Below are 8,546 nucleotides of genomic sequence, written 5' to 3'. Positions count from 1 at the left end.
ATTTTCCTCTCTCTAATCACTACCTCAGAGGGGCTGAAACAAGAGATATTGTTTGAAGTTCTCTTTAATCTAATCCTGGTCTGGGCGCAGGAGACATCTGATCTCTCGCTGCGGCGGCTGAGCTGGAAATACCTGTCTGGGCTCAAATCCATCCAGGCCTCCCCCCCTTTATTTTGTCAAAGTTTTAAAATATATTTCCCGGCCAAGGAATGCGTTGGAACAGGGCTCAAATTCCATTCACCCAGCCCCTCTAAGCCTTCACAAGTAGGAGCTGCTCTAGGAATCTGCATTTTACCAAATCAGACCAGGGTGCGTCTATCTCAGTATCATCTAACACAAGAGGTTCCCAACCTTTATTTTTTATTTTTTACACACACCTGTAGGGTCACTTGAAAGTTGCTGAGGATTTTGGTGGATCACTTAATTATTATTATTATTATTATTATTATTATTATTATTATTATTATTATTATATTTGCTTTCTGTTTTACAACAGAAAGCAAAAATAATAATAACTGAGTGATCCACCAAAATCCTCAGCAGATAATTGTAATGTGCTGTGCTGGGGCTTCTTTTATTTGTTATATACAGTACTGTATTTTATTGTATAGGATTCAAATTGCATAGGGATCGCTCAGTCGACAGAAGCATGAGGCTCTTAATCTCAGGGTCAGGGGTTTGAGCCCCACGTTGGGCAAAAGATTCCTGTGTTGCAAGGGGTTGGACTAAATGACCCCCCCAGGATCCCTTCCAACTCTGCAGTTCTACGATTTCAAATTGTGATACAATAGAATGCAATATAGGAAATGAAACAAGCAATAAGCGTACAATCAAAATTCAACAGGAGGTATATGCCATCTCCTGCCTTCAGCCACAAATCCACAGACATGCCATGGACCAGCTCCATGAAATTCCCAAACTCCTGGTGGTCTGCAGGCTACGGTTTGGGAACCCCTGGTCTACACAGACCGGAAGTGGCTCTCCATGCTTTTCCAGTCCCATCGATAGATGCAGGGGATTAAACCAATGACATTCTACACGCAACGCAGATGCTCTACCTCTCTTTTAACTATGAATATTGCTGTATATTCAGCCGCATTTTTGTACTATAGCTTTACTCTGCCTTTCCTCCAATGATTAGCGGCTTCGTCCTCATGACAACAACAATGCTGCAAGGGAGGAGGGGCTGGCAGAAAGAGAGAGGAAGGCTAGATCCAGGCACGTCAAAAAAGCGATTCAGTTAAACGCGTTGTAAACTCATACAGTACAGGGAAATCCGGTAGGGAAAGACAGGACTCCACAGTGCCATCTGGTGTCACAGTGTTGTATTGCATATACAACACATCTAAAATGCTTTTCCTTTACCAATCTAGCTGAGTCCAGAGAGAGAGAGAATGTTACTGGTTTATGGGAACCCAACGAGCTTCATGGCTGAACAGGGAAGCCCTTCTGCCCAGGCGAGCTCTGCTGGGTGACTACCTAGTCCTAGTCCAGCGTCCTGTGTCCTCCCCTGTCCAACCAGATGCCTCTTGGGGAGCCCACAAGTAGGGCACAGGGTCAACCCCACTGGGGTTCACCAGCAACTGGAATTCAAGTGGCACCCTGCCTCAGGCCATGGAGGTAAGACATAACTAATGGGATGTAATGGGACTAGTTGGATACAGAGGAATGGTAGGAGGAACCAACTGGGGGGCCACCAAGGGAAGAGGCTCAGAGCCTGGAGAGTGGTGGTGGGACAATGATTAGTGGTTATAGAGAGAAGAGGAAGGGGTGTCAGAAGCTGAAGTGGTAACAGAGCTTAGTGACAGGGGAGTCTCTGGCAGAAAGAAGACCAGAAACAGAGGCAGAAACAGAAGCCAGGGAAGAGGGAGGCCAAGAGAAAGAGATACGTCAGGAGGGTGTCTTCCCCTCCTGCTATGACAAGCATCCCTCGCTCCTGTCTTCCAGAACCAGAAGAGAGCTGAAAGGGGCAGAGCAGTGACAGGCTTCGCACAGGTGCAGTCTCTGATTGCTTGGGAAGAGTCCTGGAGAGGAGGGGACTTTGATGGCTGTGGGGGCTCAGCAACTGATTTATGAGGCAAGACCTACTGGAGATGAACTGCTGTGCTCATTAGGCATATAATGTCCCTGCTCCCTGATCTGCATTTCTTGCGATTTGCTACCAGGCCAAGTTCAAGGAGTTACTATTAGCATATAAAGCCTGTCACAGCCTGGGATCAGTTTACTTGTGGGATTGCTTTGCCTCGTATGTACCCACTTGACAGCTTCGATCGGCAGAACTGGCGCTGTTACAGGGGCCCCATAATACCCCTTCTGTGCTTGTAAGAAATCGATCAGCATCTACACTTTGGAACTCCCTGCCTAGTGACAGAAGGCAGGAACAATCACTGTACTCTTATTGGAGTACATTTTTGTTCAGGCAAGCCTGTTCAGAAACGTAGATGCAACCCAGTCTGATGGGCGGCATAGAATTATCAACACCATCATCTCTTTTTAGCTTCTGATGATTTTAATCTTTTAACTGTTTTTGAACACCTGTCTTTAACTGCTTTTTATTGATAATTTTAACCTTTTGCATTTTTGTTAACCGCTTAGAGCTCCTCTTATGATCCAGCGCTATATAGATTTTGTCCGTGCTTTTTTTTAAAAAAAGAAAAAAAGGTGATAGTACTCAATATGAAGTTGTTACAGTTTGTGCCACTTTTAACATTTTTTTTGGGGGGGGGAAAGATGCCAGCCCTGCGCACCCTTGAGTATCCCCAGAAAAATGCACTGGATTTTGTTAAATAAATAACAATTTTGTTAATTTAAATAACAAGAAAATCAGACCAAGGTTGCAGTATTTCTTTGCTGTAGGTTCCCATTCAAATCAGTGGGTCTCAGCGTAAGCGCTGTGTTTTTATACCCTCAGGTTCATGACTGGACTGAGATCTAGGGGGCTTCTTGGTCCATAAAGGCAGTGACCCTGTTTGGCTTTGGGCAGTCAGCGCCCCTCCAACTTTTGGCAGTGGGCGGAAAAGCCTACGTCACGCAGCCTCTGCCAGGCACCCTCTTAGCTGTGAGCTTGCTGAGGACACGGCTAAAGGTAAGAGGAGTTTAAGAGTAAATAATATTGCAGCTAAGCTGCTTTCATGTATCTCCCACAACAGCCTCAATCAATCCCTTGCAGTTTGGCAGAAGAATCTCGTGGTTCGTAGTGGAGCCAGCCTCTTTTCCTCTCCCCACAGCGGCCCCATTTGCAATAAGTCTCATCTCTCTTTCTCTCTCTGGGTCCTTCTGTGTGTTGCTCCCAGAGCTGGCGTTTTTACAAGCCTGAGCTGTCAAAATGGCAGGTAGCCGGTAATTAGCCTCTGAAAACATAGCAAATCCGGGTTCTGACAGGCTCTCTGCCCATAAACCTGCTGGCTTTTTTTGCCCTGGCTCTGCCCCCAAAATAGGGATGGGGAAGAAATTCAATCCAGTTCGCATTTAAAGGCACGTCCCGAAACAATAAATGAACCGAAAAACAGCCATCCTTTGAAATTTGCAATTCTCCAGATTCTGCGACTCAGTTCTCCAGGCAAGTAATGTATACAGAAATGCATATACAGGACTAGGGAAAGGTGTGCATGAATGCATATGCAAGTAAGAAAGAACAAAAATGCATTACAGTATGGAACTTACGTGTGTGCATGTAAATATATGGTTTGTTTGTGACAGGACTCACTAGTGCAGAATACTGGCATCTCTCTCTCTCTCTCTTTTTTTGCTCCCCATGGCAGCCATTTTGTGCTGGCACCCACGGCAGTTTTTTTTTTTTAAATTTCTTTTTATTGCGTTCTTTTTAAAACAAGAACATAAAGAGTTAAAGAACAAAAACTTACAAGCCAAGAGAAAGCAAACAAAACAACACATGCAAAGAAAAAACAGACGCAAAACAAACCAACATTGATTCATAATATAGCATTGATTGACTTCCCTCCATCTCGGTTTTGGACTATGTAACCACCATACCTTTCTGCAGTATCGTTTTACAACATCTGTACATCGCAGGTTTTATATTACACCTACTGTGATTTTAATATTTCCTAAATTTGCTTCTATGTATGTTATAAATTTATTCCAATCTTTATTAAATTTTACACCTTTTTGATACCTGATTTCTTGTGTCATCTTTGCTAATTCTATATACTCGAATAGTTTGGTTTGCCATTCTCTGACAGTTGGGATATTAGGGGTTTTCCAATTTTGCGCTTACAGAATCCTGGCGGCTACCGTTGCATATTGGAAGATTGTTTGGTCGTCTTTCTTGATCTTTCTTTCTTGATCTTGACCCATGGCAGTTTTAGCATTATACTTTGACTACCGGTATATCATAAGCATAAATGTCTCCAATAAACATTAACTTACTAGGTTGCCAAATAGACAAGTTGGTGTCACTCTTTCTGCTGATTAGGGTTGCCAACTTACTAAAAAAAATGTTTAAAAGTACAAGATGAATTTTAATCATGACACTGGAACCTCATTTTTTTTACCTTTATCTCTGCATGTATATAAACACTGTATACATCAATAAACCATGTTTTTGTCAGATAAGTAGTTTGGGAGTGTGAAAACTTCCAAAAATGATTATGCGCCACCTATGGCCTACCTCATCCTCATAGGTGGCGCTCATAACACATCAGGCTCCAATCCTGACACAAACCCTGTTTCATCCTGTTCCATTTTGGCTCTGCCCCATAGTCATCAAGTTCTACTTCAATTCCACCTTCCTTCTGCCAAAATCTTTTCTGGCTCCACCCCTCAGCCATCAAGCTCCACCCTCATCCCATACCTGCCCTGCTTCTCTCCTGAGTCTTCAGTTTCCATTCTGTCTCTGCCCTTGTTCTGTGAGTTTGCATTCGGGCTTTGCCAGGTTGGCTTCTATGGCTCCAGTACGACCCAGGAACCGGTAATGTAGAAATCACGGCTGGCAACCCTACCTAGCACTCAAAAGGGGCCCCAGAGATTCGCTCTGGTTCATATTTAAGCTCTATGCATGCAAAGATTCCCTTTCCTCCAAGCCACTTAAATGCACAACAACCCTGCAAGGGATCAGGCTGAGAGGTAATGATTTGCTTGTGGGGTATCAGGTGGGTTTAACAGCTGAACAGAACTTCACCTTAGCTCCCAAATCTGCAACTGTCACTGTTATCTGTAGAGCGGGCAACCATCTGGACCCCCAACAGTTATTTTCGTTGGCACAGAATTCACAAGGCCGTCTCCCGCTCCCACGGGTTCCGGAATTGGAACTCAGGTCTCAAAGTCACTTGCCTACTTTTGCAAAACTGGCCCCCAGGGCCTCGAGGCGAGGCAGGAGAGAAGGGAAGGGGAGGCAACGCAAAGCTTTCCAGTTCTGTGAAGGTTTCTTTAGTGGGCAAGAGTTACCTGTCTGTTTGCATTAGCTCACTGAAAGCGAGAGGTGTACAGTGATGACAGCTGGTTGATCACTTTGACAAGCCAGCGAGCCCAACGCCCGAGACCCTGGGGCAGTGCAGGTGGAGCAGCACTTTGGCCAAGCCACGCTGGGATACCATCTGTGGTTAGAGGAACCTGATTCCAGACTTGATGGTATTCTCAGTTGCTGCTGAAACCATTTGTAAAGCCAGCCAGATCATTTGGAGAAACCCTCCCGAAAGTCCCAGAGTTATCTTGTATTCATTTAGTTTCTTCTTTACTTGTTTAAGAAGTATTTTTAAATTAAAAAACTAGCAGCCTCATGCCCAGCAAAACAAAACTATTGCAGTTCTGAAAGCAGTGGGTAGAATCAGGGTGTTTATGGAAGGCCCAGTCCGCCATGTTGATTCAAAATGGCGCCCAACTTTAGATAAAGCTTGTCAACTTTAGATAAACCTGCTCCTTCATCTCATGCGAATCTCCCTTGCGTCAAGAAGGTCCTCAAATGAATCCCTGGCATCTCCAGGTGGGGCTGGAGAATACTCCTGCCTGGTACCCCGGAGAGCCACTGCTGCCAGTCAGAGTAGGAAATGCTGAGCTATATGGACCACTGGTCTGCCTTAGTATAAGGCAGTTTCCTGTGTTCTTGAAAGCCCTGAAAATTGACTAGATATTTGAAACCACTCAACCCCGGTTTTCCCAACCTCCCCTGAGACGCCTGTAGCTGGAAACTGTTCACTGAGTGGGCCTATGGAGGCAGGGGATCACCAAGCAACCAATATAATAGGCAGCTTAATAGGTTCAGGAATCATTTACAGGTAAAGGCTTAGGTTTTTTCAGTCAGCTCTGTGCATTTGTCCTCAAAGGCTGGAATACCAGAAGATGGGAGCAAGTTAAATAATAATAATAATAATAATAATAATAATAATAATAATAATATGATGCCGCCCATCTGACTGGGTTGCCCCAGCCACTCTGGGCAGCTTCCAACCAATTAAAACATCAAACACAGTAAAAAAAATAAATCAAACCGCACTGAGGTTTTTAACAATAAAGCGGTATATAAATTTTATCAAGTAAAAAAAAAAAAAATGAAGTTAGTGAGCAACCTAATACAAACAGCCTGCACCCTTTTTGTTCTATTGCATTTTTTAAAAAAAGGACTGGACACTTTTAAGAGCAAAAAACTGAAATTTCATGAAAGAGGCAAGTTGGAATATTGGGGGTAGGGGGGACTAGACTCCACAAGCCTCAGAAACTCAGTCCCCATAGCTATCATTTTGGCCCTTCTATGTTCCTCTGCACCGTCTCCTTCTCTTTATGCTCTCAGATCCCTCCCTATTGGTATTTCTTCTTTCTCCTACCATGGTTATTCTCAAGTTTGCTCGGTGCTATTTTTTTTCAAGAAAAAGAGGTGGCAGAACTCACCATGAACTTGTCCCCTTATAATGGCAATGGTGGCCCATCTGAGAGCTGCCGGAACTGAGTTTCGGCTGAAAAAAAGCCCTGAATTTGCTAATGCTCCCTGCATTAATGCTCCAGGTCCTTCTGTGTCACCACCCCTCTCTGGGAATAGAGCTGTGGGGCCAAGAGCCTCCAGACACACTTAGGCCTGCTCTGTCCTTCTGTGACGTAAGAGGAGCTCAGCCAATCAGTGCCAGAGGCTCCAGCTTCACAGCTTCATTGGGCATATTACGGCCTCAACTGTTTGTGTCCTGCTATCGTGCTGAGAACGAACATGAAGCGCTCAGGCGGCATGTCTTAAAAATTCCCGCGGGATCACTTTCCTGTGCTCATGCGTTCTCTCCAACCCCCCCCCCCAATCCAAGTTAAAAGCCAGTCTGGTGCACCTCTTATAAAACACGGGAGCAGTTGCGTAACCATCTCAGAGGGAGTTCTACAAAGTCTTCTGCAAGAGAAGAGCTCCTTGCTTCACAGCGTGAGCTTTCTGGAATGGGATCTGAAATTTCAGCCCAGCCTTCCCCCCCTCCACTGTCTCTGTGGGTTTAAAAGGACAGAAGACCTGAGAGAGAATGTTCTGGAAGAAAGCAGCAGCAGCAGGGAGAGGAGAAATGGCCCAGAGCTATTCCTCCCCACGGGCTGCCTCCCCAAGTCATTGTGGCCATTGATAGCTGCCTTCTCTGTGAATTTGCCTAAAGGTAAAGGTAAAAGGGGGGCCCTTTATGGCGCTGTGGGTAAAACCTCAGTGCCTAGGACTCGTAAGGTCGGCGGTTCGAATCCCCGCGGCGGGGTGAGCTCCCGTCGTTCGGTCCCAGCTCCTGCCAACCTAGCAGTTCAAAAGCACGTCAAAGTGCAAGTAGATAAATAGGTACCGCTTTATAGCGGGAAGGTAAACGGTCTTTCCGTGTGTGGCGCTGGTGCTGGCTCGCCAGCTGCAGCTTTGTCATGCTGGCCACGTGGGGCTCAGGAAGTGTCTTCGGACAGCGCCGGCTCCCGGCCTCTTGAGCGAGATGAGCGCGCAACCCTAGAGTTGGTCACGACTGGCCCTGACGGGCAGGGGTACCTTTACCTTTACCTTTAAAGGTAAAAGGACCCCTGACCATTAGGTCCAGTCGTGGCCGAATCTGGGGTTGCAGCGCTCAGCTCGCTTTATTGGCTGAGGGAGCTGGCATACAGCTTCCGGGTCATGTGGCCAGCATGACTAAGCCGCTTCTGGCGAACCAGAGCAGTGCACGGAAACGCTGTTTACCTTCCCACCAGAGTGGTACCTATTGATCTACTTGCATTTTGACGTGCTTTCAAACTGCTAGGCTGGCAGGAGCAGGGACCGAGCAACGGGAGCTCACCCGATCTTGGGGATTCAAACCGCCGACCTTCTGATCGGCAAGCCCTAGGCTCTGTGGTTTCGACCACAGTGCCACCCGCATCCCTCGTGAATTTGCCTAAACCTCTTTTAAAGACATCCACATTGCTGACTATCGCTGCCTCCTGCAGGAGAGTTTCACAGTTGCTAAGTATGCGCCGTGCAAAGTACAAACTTTGTCCTGCATCACCCAATGTGATCAATTCCAATGGATTTTGGAAGCCCGCAAGCAGGACCCGAGGGCAACTTTCCTCGCTTGCGATTCCCAGCAAATGGAGGGAGAATATAGCCAGTGTGACTCGTAGGC

The sequence above is a fragment of the Podarcis cretensis genome (assembly GCF_951804945.1).
Source record: "Podarcis cretensis genome assembly, chromosome: 16".
Taxonomy (NCBI): Eukaryota; Metazoa; Chordata; class Lepidosauria; order Squamata; family Lacertidae; genus Podarcis; species Podarcis cretensis.
Note: the sequence above shows the minus strand (reverse complement) of the source record.